The sequence below is a fragment of the Cupressus sempervirens genome, chromosome 4, assembly GCF_028749045.1.
Source record: "Cupressus sempervirens isolate cs-2001-9-10 chromosome 4, ASM2874904v1, whole genome shotgun sequence".
NCBI classification, from domain to species: Eukaryota; Viridiplantae; Streptophyta; class Pinopsida; order Cupressales; family Cupressaceae; genus Cupressus; species Cupressus sempervirens.
In genome coordinates, this window is record NC_143121.1 from 198,121,491 (window position 1) to 198,132,083 (window position 10,593).

Below are 10,593 nucleotides of genomic sequence, written 5' to 3' on the forward strand. Positions count from 1 at the left end.
AAAGCAGATCCATAAAATTGGGTGCCTCATACCCATATAGGGCCATAAAGGGTGACATCTGAATAGACATGTGATAAGTGGTATTGTAGCAATACTCACAAAGATAAATCCACTTAACCCATGCCCTCTGTTGCCCTGCTATATAATTTCTGAGATATCCCTCCACCCATTTGTTTACTATCTATGTTTGACCATCTGTCTGAGGGTGGTAGCTAGTACTCGGAGTGAGCTCTGTCGCACACAACCTGAATAGCTCCTGCCAAAAGTGACTCATAAACCTACTGTCTCTGTCACTTACAATGCTCCGAGGTAAGCCATGTAATCTGAATATCTCTTTGAAGAACAACTCTGCCACCTGTGTAGCAGTGTATGTAGCAGTGATCGGAAAGAAGTGTGCAAACTTCGTAAGGCGATCCACAACCACATATATGCAGTCTCTGCCTTGGGCTCTAGGCAGTCTTGTGATGAAGTCCATAGACAAACACTCCCACTTCCTATCAAGAATCGGAAGTGGTTGAAGTAAACCGGCTGGATAGGAGTGTTCTTGCTTATTCTGCTGGCAAGTGGGACACTCCCTAACATATTGAAGTGCTCTCTAATCTGTCGGTATGTCTTGTAGAAACCAGGATGTCCTGCCATAGGTGAATCATGAAAAGATTTCAAAACCACCCTCCTCACTACTGATCCTGGGACCAAAAATATTCGTCCTTTGTAAATGATGAGCTCATTCACAAGGGTGTATCTGCTGTCCTGAATAGTCCCATCTATGAATCCAGCTGCCCAAGTGTCCTTTGCATACTCTGCAAGGATCAAGTGTCTCCAATCTTTCGATATGTCTGTCAGCAAGCCCAAATGGGGCCTACGTGATAAGGCATCAGCAACTACATTCTGTGTCCCCTTAAAATATGTAATGTCAAAGTCATAGGACTGTAACTTGCTCACCCACTTTTGCTGCCTATCATTGAGATCTCGCTGCCCTAAAAAGTGTCTTAGGCTATTATGGTCGGTTTTGATACAAAATTTGCTACCTACCAAATATTGCCTGAATTTGGCCAAAGCATGCATAATGGCTAACATCTCCTTATCATATATGCTGAAGCTCCGCTCTAGCCCTCTCAATTTCCTGCTCTCATAAGCAATAGGTTGCTTCTCCTGCATAAGCACCGCTCCAATGCCCTCTCCGGAAGCATCACAATGTAGCTCAAAAGGTTTGCTGAAATCTGGTAATGCTAACACTGGACAAGAAGTCATCAACCCCTTAAATTTCTCAAAACACTCTTGTGCTTCAAGAGTCCACAAGAAAGCTCCCTTTCTCATCAAATCTGTCAAGGATGCCGCATGCTTGGAATATCCATCCACAAACCTTCTGTAGAAACCACATAGTCCTAGAAAGCCCCTCAACTGTGTAAGGTTCACCAGTGAAGGCCACTCCACAATGGCACGAATCTTTTCAGGATCCATGCACACGCCCTCTGCACTGATGATGTGACCCAAGTACAACAACTTTGTCATGCCCAAATCATACTTCGACTCCTTTGCATACAAGGATTCTCTGTCCAATATACCCAGCACCGTGTCCAGGTGAACCAAGTGCTCCTCCCAAGATCTACTATATACCAAGATATCATCGAAGAAGACAAGTACAAATCTCCTCAACTGAGGATGGAAAACCCTATTCATTGTTGCCTGAAAAGTAGCAGGTGCGTTAGTTAGCCCAAATGGCATAACTACAAACTCAAAATGGCCACAATGACATCTAAAGGCTGTCTTCTCGATATCCTGCTCTCTAACTCTGATCTGGTGATAACCTGATCTCAAATCTATCTTTGAGAAGAAGCAAGCTCCATGAAGCTCATCTATCAACTCATCGATCCTGGGAATGGGGTATCTGTTTTTAATCGTCTTCCTATTAAGCACTCTGTAATCAATGCACATCCTCAATGTCCCATCCTTCTTCTTACTAACACCACTGAAGAAGCAAAAGGAGACTTACTTGGTCTAATGTGGCCCATAGCAAGTAACTCCTTTATGGTTTTCTCAATTTCATCCTTCAACCTCTTTGGATGCCTATAAGGTGTAATCATGATGGGCTTAGCCCCCTCCTCTAACTCAATGATGTGCTCAATACCTCTGTCTGGTGGTCTACCTGGTGGAATGTCACTGAACACCTTAGAGTGTTTAACTCTAAGCTCCTGAATATCAGGAGGATATTCAATCTTATGCTGTCCCTCCTGTGATGGCATCAACATGCACTCTGCTGCCCACTCTACCTGATCATGTCGAATCAATCTAGCCATTCTACGAAAAGAGACCATCCTGAGATCACTGTCCCTGATTGCCTTAAGAATATGTGTCTTCCCATTCACTTTAAACCTCATCTCCATCTCCTTGAGGTTAAGAGTGAACTCACCAATATCGTGCAACCAACTCATCCCAAGAACTATATATGTATCTCCCATAGGTACAACATAAAAATCTGCCTTAAAGTCATAATTATTAACTTTCAATGGGAGTCCAGTGATCCTACGATCACATTTGAGGACATAGCCATCCGCTACCCTCACTCTAATTCCCCCAAACTCCTCTGTTTGTATGCCACGCTTCTCCACCATCCTAGCATCAATGAAATTATGAGTGGCACCTGTATCAACCAAGGTTATGACTCGCTGTCCAGCAAGTACTCCTCTCATCCGGAATGACCCTTCTTGCTTAATACTAGTGAGACGAGCTTCCCTAAGTTGCTCATCTCCTTCCCCATCCTTGGACTCCATTTTAGACAAGTTTTCAGCCTTGTCTTCCTCTTTTTCACCATCTATTTCCTCTATATCAGACTGTTGATCTGAATTATCTGATTCTGATTCCTCATAGTATGCCCACATAACTCTGTTAGCTTTTCCCTTTGGCTTAAGAGGACAATCATGGTTTGCATCATAGGGTTCCTTACAGTAGAAACATAATTTTTTCTTCCTCAAATCGTTTAATGTTTCCCTGTCAAAAGGTGCTGGAGTTTTATCTTTAGAATCAATTTTAAAATCAGTCGTCTCTGATTTTTTATAAAATGGTTTGTTATCCTTACTAGAAGATGCTCCTTTGGACTGAAATTTGTTTGTTAGGACTGCATGTTCCATACTTCTTGCCTTTCTCATCGCTTCCTGTAAAGAAATAGGATCAAATGCCTTTATCCAACCTCTCAGTGGTTCGGATAGGCCCTCAATGAAAAGAACTATCAATCTATGCTCTGAAATGTTTGGCACCATGACTGCCAACCGCTGAAATTCACCAATGAAATACTCCAAGTTGCCTGTTTGCTTCAGCTGTGCTAAGTCCTGGAAGTAAATCTCTGGATCTTTCTTGTCAAATCTTTCAACCAACCTATCCACGAAGTCCTGGTATTCTGTCACTTGGTTATGCTGAAGTGTTACCATACCATGGTACCACCAATCATGTGCTATTCCCTCCAAATGCAAGGTGGCATATTTGATAGCTTCAATCTCTGTCATTGGCCTCAGTGCCAAAAATGTGTCAAGCTTATGAATCCAAGCTTGAGCTGTCATCTTACCACTCCCATCAAATGTAGGCATAGTAAGCTTGCCTGTAGCCCTCTTCAGCTCACTATTTTGACCTCTAGGCCTCCTATCTTGTCTGAGTGACCTGTAATGCTCTCTCCTCTGATTTACAAAGCGTTCAAAGGTCATCCTCTCCCGAACCTGCGGAGCTAATAATTCCCATTCATCATTTGCAGCCATGAGTGCATCTGCGAATATGGGGTCTCCTGTCGCCTCCTCTACCGGAGCTTCTTCTGGCTCCTCCGGAACAAATGTAGGGCGTGTAGGCCTATCAGCTGTTCTGGAATGGGTCCGTTGTGGTCTCTGATTACCTGTAGCACTCCTGTTATCTCCCTATTCTCCCGGCTCCCCATTTTGCCTAACAGGTGGGTTCATCCTTTCTACCATAGTAGTGAGTGCCTGTAATGCCTGTGCCATCTACTGCTGCCCTGTAACCATAGCACGGTAGAATTCTCTGGTATCCTGATCATCATTATTCCTCCTGTTTCTAGGTGGACTACCATCATGCCTCTCTTCCATATTTCCTGTTTCCTGTAACTGTTCTCTTTCAATCAGAGCTCTCCTACGAGTATGGTACCTGTGTGGTCCAATTTTCAGTGGCTGCATATGACTCCCCAAACCCTCAGGATGGCAGGAACTAGGCTCTGATACCAATGTAAGAACCCCAAATAGGCTCTACGTTGATCACTGCTTGTTTTCCTGGGTGTAATAATTGTTTTGGTTTGTTTTTGAATGTTTTAAGCTGTTTTTGGGTTTTTGAGTTGATGAAAAGAAAATACAAATATTGAAAACTAATCTACCTCAAATTATAACTCAAATCTGATTATAATGCTAATCAAATTCATTTATTCAGATGGCTCCTAATGTTTGTACAATACTTATTGCTGGAAGCATACATTAAAAACATCATCATTAATAGTTGAAAAAAACCTGATTTTTGTCTCCGATACGCAACCACGCTGCTGGTTGCTTCCTCCTTGGGCAGCGCCTATCAAAAACTGCAATATTAAATCTCTGATTTTTAATTCACTGTAGCGTTGTACTGTTCACAGCACTGTAGCTGCTGTTATAACCCCTTCCAACCTCTAAACAGATTCATCCACTTTTTCCTTACTGAAACACAATATTGACTCCAGAATGAAGTCAACTCACAGGCAAAATTCAAGTGATATTTCACACCCTCAAATTGCATCAACTCTGAAGATACTACGTTCTCCACAGTCTGAATTCTTCTTAAACTTGTAGAAACCCTTGTTGCCACAACTTCAAGAAATTTCACAAGGCAAAGTTTTTAAGCAATTCTCATAACCTCCTCTTGAAGGAAGACAAGGTTTGTTTATAAGGACTCCTCAACTCCAGAATGAGTCTCCACGCTCAATGTGGGATAAAAGATATAATAATAACATAAAAAATGTTATTACATTAAAACTTAGAAAACCTCTTTTAATTTTTCCATAAGCTTGGACCCACAATTAATTGAAACGATGGCCCCTTTTATGATATCATGACACTCACTTAAGTTATATATTATAACTTAACAATATAGGCTCAAAACCAATAATGTTAATTTTAACTAAATAAACATTAATATCTCCATTATTACTCAACATTTTTGAATGTCGTTTGGACTGGGAGCTAACATGATAGAACTGCATATGACCATACCCCTTTTCTAAAATAGCAGGGGTCTATCTTTATAACTCCAAAACTGCTAAAAATAGCCTGACCAAGCCAAACTCAAAGGAAAACTCATCATAAACAAACTCTGGCAACCCAGAAGAGTACTCTGCTCTGGTCCTTGGAGGATCTCCACACCAAGGTGACCCTCTGTCCAATCTTATTAGCCTACGAGGGTCTTTGATAGGCTAATCACCAGCTAAAGTGATGTCTCTAGCTAGAAGGGACATCACATATTAGCTGTGCAAAGACACCAAATCAAGTAACAGAAAGCTTCATATTGGAGAGAAATAAGTGTGTTAGAGTCTCAACAACCGGGTTCTGATTTTATATATACTTCTGAAATGGTGAATGATTCCACGTACTCACATAATGACCATGTTCTTGCAAAGTCTCAGTTTTACGTGGGGTTGGAAAAATGTATTTGGGATTTGAAGAGCCCTTTGTTCCAAAACGAGGTTTCGGTCATTGGCGTTCATTGCATGGGTGGTGGTGGGAAGACTACTCTTGCATTGGCTCTGTGCAATGATCTCCAAATTAAAGGTCCTATGCTTTGTAAATCCTATTCATGTTAGTCTGAATGTTATAATCATCTAAAAATGCCAAGTCTATTTTAAATCTCTGGTCTTTCTGAAGTTTCTTCTTCGCTCAATTACTTGCATGAATTGTATCATAGAAAGTGCTATGCTACGCTGGTTCATGTTTAAGGACATCTTTTACATACATGTTTAGACATCTAGCCTAAAATACACTTATTTTTCATGTATTCCAGATTATTTTGACAACAATGTGATTTTTATCACGGTTTCACAATCCCCAAACCTAAAAGGAATATTAGAAACTATGCGAGGAAAAGTAGCTAAGAAGAGAATACTAGAGTTTCAGAATGTGGAAGATGCACACATAAATCAGCATGAGTTGCTTTCGAAGCAGTCCAAGCCCTCTCTAGTTATTTTAGATGATGTTTGGTCTGGTGAAGATTTAAAAGAATTACTACTTGAAGGTCCGGCATACAAGACTGTCATAACCACCAGAGACAAGTCCATCATCTGCAAATCTCCCTCTTCACACCTCTATCAATTGCCATTGTTGGGCACAGAGGATGCTCTGTCTCTTTTCGGCTTCTGGGCTTTTGGACAGAAATCAATACCAAGCGATGTTGATAGGGATCTAATAAAGGAGGTACGGAAATAATTGTTGTTTTATGAGTTTTATTTATGTACGTTAGAATTTGTTTGTCCTACAAGGTTTGCTGGTAAATTTTCACTAAATTTAATGAATCGTAGGTGCAAGAAGAATGTGATGGTCTGCCTCTTGCTCTAAAGATGGTTGGTAGTTCAATGCATGGGGAACTGGATGAGATTGGGAAGAGGACAAAGAAGATTTCTGAACGAGAATACAATCTGATTATCACAGAAAAGGGCTATTTAGATCCCTTCAAACCAGTATTGATGCCCTAGACGATGTACCTAAGGAATGCTTCTTAGACTTTGGATTATTTCCGAAGAACAGGAAAATCTGTGTTGAGGCACTACTGAATATTTGGGTTTATGTTCGGAAGATACAAAGACGTGATGCTTTTGACATCTTATCAGAATTTGCAAGCAAAAGTTTGTGAAATTCAACTGGCAATCGAAGGTAATTGTCTTTCCTTCTTAATATTAGATTTATTGTAATCATATTTTCCTGTCCTGACCTGACATGCTTTACTTTAACAGAGGAAGTGCATCAGTCTCATATGAAAATGCAGCAGACCGATACTTTTCTCAGCATAATATACTGAGAAATATGGCTTTGAGTTTGGGACAAGAAGAGAATATAGTGCACAGCAAGAGGTTGGCTATAACAAGAAAGGACTGTAGTTTGTTGGCGAAACAGGATTTGCTTAATAATGAAGGATTTGATATCCAAATTCTTTCTATTTTCACCGGTGAGTTTACTGAAAACGTCTTACACATTCATTTTGATCAAAAACATTTCTTTGAAAGAAAAACCATTACTTTTAATATTCATCATATGTCAACTTGTAGAATAGCTTAGAATTTCAAACACGGTTTTCTGAATAGAATAAGATTGATATCAAGTCTCAATTTTTTGTGTAACATCAATAGTTCTTGTCTCCCATCACAAACATAAGGACTCTTTTCCCTTCAATATTTTCATTCCTAGATTCAACTTCCATGTGATGAGAATTGAAGATATGTAACTAGGAGTCATATTTAATGCCCAATCTAATTGGATTTCCCTTGCAATTTATACATACAGACTCAATTGAAGAAAATGACTATCATGATATGGCTTTTCCTGAAGCAGAGGTTCTATTGTTATTCTTTACTTCAACAAATTGCTTTCTTCCCCCATTTTTGAAATCTATGAAAAAGCTTAAATTTCTGAGGGTATTCAATTGTGGTACAAAGAGGGCAACTATAAAAGGTCTGGATGTTTTATCTTCACTCACTCAACTCAAGAGTGTCCGCTTGGAGAGGTTGATTTCACCCCTCCTTGAAAAACAGAGCATTGAAGCACTACAGAACTTAGAGAAGCTATCTTTGAGCTTATGTGAAGGATTTGGAAATATATCCACATTCTCAAAGCTCCAAGATTTTAACCTGGACCACAACAGTGATTTAGAGGATTTGCCCCCTGGTGTTTGCAATATGCCCTCCATTGTGTCGTGGTCTATTACCAATTGCCACCTGATTCAGAATGTACCACATGGTTTTGGAAATATGAGCTATCTAAGAATGGTAAGATTATCTGCATTACCAGGCCTGAAAGAGCTTCCTTCATCAATAGGAAAACTTGCACAGTTGGAATACCTAGACATTTCACTATGTGAGGGCCTGAAAGAGATTCCAAAGGAAATTGGACAACTCAAAAAATTGAGGGAGCTTGATATGAGAGAGTGTTCCAGTTTGACTGTGTTACCTACGGCTGTTTGTGAGCTAAATGCCCTGAAGCTCGTCACCTGTGATGAGAAGATTGGGAATCAGTGGTTGGAAGCCAAGAACATTTCTATTCCGAAACTTATAGTTGAAATCATGGAAGCAGAGTTTAGTTTGGACGGGTTTGATGATTGACTTCTTTTCCATCTCTTGTTGTAAAGGAAAAAGCAAGATCCAGGGATCTTAACATTCTTATAAAATTTTCAATACATTTTTATATTTACTAGCACAAATCAATCTAAGTTTTCTCTGTATTTCCAGCCTCTAGTTATGATCAATTGTTTGGCAGGTTCAGTTCAATAAACATTATTAATTGGTTTATACATGCATAACGAATATATTCTATGTCCCAATACTGTTCTTTGCTTCGACTAAAGCTGGCATTTTGGGGTATGCAAATGTGTTGTTGTCCACACTGCCAATTAACCTTAGCTTGGTGGTTTAGCATTGGCTCATTTTTTCTTAATGTTGAGTAGTTTCATCAGTTGGTTCAATGTTAGAGAATTGCTACTATTGAAAAGAAGTCACAAGTTCAAATCTAAAAGCACATTTTTTATTTCTCGATAATTAAATTATGTTCCAAATTTTAGTTTTCTTTCAACAAGGGAAAAATTCAGATAGAAGTTTTTGTGAATTTTATATATAATGTAAGTGACTATAAACCACATCAACAACTATAATCTCCTCTGTTCAGGGTAAACAATTTATGAACTAGTGACAATGCAAGTACTCTGCTCAGTGTTCAGCAGAGAATATCACATACAGTCCGGTGCAGAAAGAAACTAAAACAGGTCCAAGAACTGCCAAAAACATATTACATTTATCACTCTGCCAAAAACAGCTTCAGCAAACTGAGCCATAATCTTATAGTTTCTTATTTCTTCAAATCCCTGGCCTAGTTATCAGAAGCATGAAGGCGCTCCATTGCCTTTCATTCCTATCTGCACTTCTCTTTAATAGAAGACGTCAGTCTACAAAAGAAAACTGTCAGCCTATAATTTGTAGCCTCCCCAAACTGAAAAAATGATTCCCACTCACTGTACATAGCCTCAAAGAATCTGTATGTAAACAACTCTTTGCATCAACTATTGATTTGTATGAGTGGATATGAAAATGTCAAGATGCTTGGATCTTGTACTTCAGGATGACATATGAAAACAAGTCAATTCAAAAGAAAGAATGTTTACCCAATTTCAATTTAAGATCTGGAATAGAAACTTCCCTGGGCAGTAACCACTCCTTCCTAATCTTCTTTACATGTACAACAAGCTTCATGTTGATTGAGAATACTCTCTCATATCAAACTCCATCAAGTTCTTGAGTTGTCTTATTTCCTTTGGAAGCTCTTTCAAGCCATTGCATACTGATTTTCTTAGAGCAGTGATGTAAACAATCAGAAAATTGTCTGCATATGGTTTGAAAACTTCATATGGTTTTTAAAGGGAATAGGACAACTCAAGAAATTGAGGGAGTAGAGTTGAGGTTGTCTTATTTTCTTTCAGTTTTCCTCTCCATTTTCTGCATATGCTTTCCTTTGTTACCCTATTTGTACCCCAGTTGAATACCACCAGAAATCTTAACTTTCTCATCGATATCAAAGATGGGGGAGGAAAGTATCTCCCAAAGTAAGAGTGACAAAATAGCCTCTGTCTTGGAGAAATTTACATTAGGCCAGTTACTTTCCTCTGTAGGATCTGCATGTATAAGTCACAAATCCAGTTAAAACACTGCATTAATTATGAGTAGTTGTTATATAGGTTATATTTTAAACTCATTTCTGTGACAATCTGATACATATATTCTTTTAGAAGCCCTGTTCTTTGCTCTTTCCTAACCTTGTGGGGTTCTCCATGCAAAGAGCTTCCAGTCATCATCATAGAAAGTGGCAGCCCATCATATTCTACATGCACCTGCAATTCATAAGCAAAACTTGTAGGACCTACTAGGTAATCTAATCAACCAATAAGTAAATAATTGTTTATTGCACTCAAAACCCCAAAATGAAATCCAGGCATTTGCAAGGCCAAACATCGTCTGAAATAGATAGAGTTTGCTTGGATTGAGTCAAAATCAATTGCTACAGCTCTATGTGTGTATCTTTCAGATTCTTAAACTCTGGTCTTTTCCTTCCAGGTAACTTCTCGCACATATTCTCTAATGTTTTTTGGGGACTGGGAGACAGTGAGATAACATCGTTGTCAAAATAGTCTGGTATCCATGCAAAGGCCATTGGGTTTATATACTGAATATCTTAACATTAATGAAAACATGTCAATTAATTGAATAGAGGTACCATAGTGATCCCCATGAAGAAAAGGCCCTTCAAAAATTAAAAATCTCCAATACATTTGTTCAACCAAACATAAAATGCAGAATTTAATGTTGTCATTATTAGAGTCCATTGC

The 10,593-nt window shown here is 39.0% G+C and overlaps 1 long non-coding RNA gene and 1 pseudogene across 2 annotated transcripts; one reads left to right on the forward strand and one right to left on the reverse strand.

Annotated features, from left to right (window-relative positions):
- Positions 1-5,551: 5,551 nt before the first annotated feature.
- On the forward strand, positions 5,552-8,421 carry LOC149560670 (putative disease resistance protein At4g33300; annotated as a pseudogene). Its single transcript, XR_016363366.1, has 5 exons — positions 5,552-5,786; positions 6,016-6,425; positions 6,530-6,881; positions 6,962-7,173; positions 7,509-8,421. The product of XR_016363366.1 is annotated as a putative disease resistance protein At4g33300 (transcript).
- Positions 8,422-8,989: 568 nt separating this feature from the next.
- On the reverse strand, positions 8,990-10,188 carry LOC149560671 (uncharacterized). Its single transcript, XR_016363367.1, has 2 exons — positions 10,024-10,188; positions 8,990-9,882 (listed from the first exon to the last, which is right to left on the reverse strand). It is a non-coding gene; the product is annotated as an uncharacterized LOC149560671 (long non-coding RNA).
- Positions 10,189-10,593: the final 405 nt, after the last annotated feature.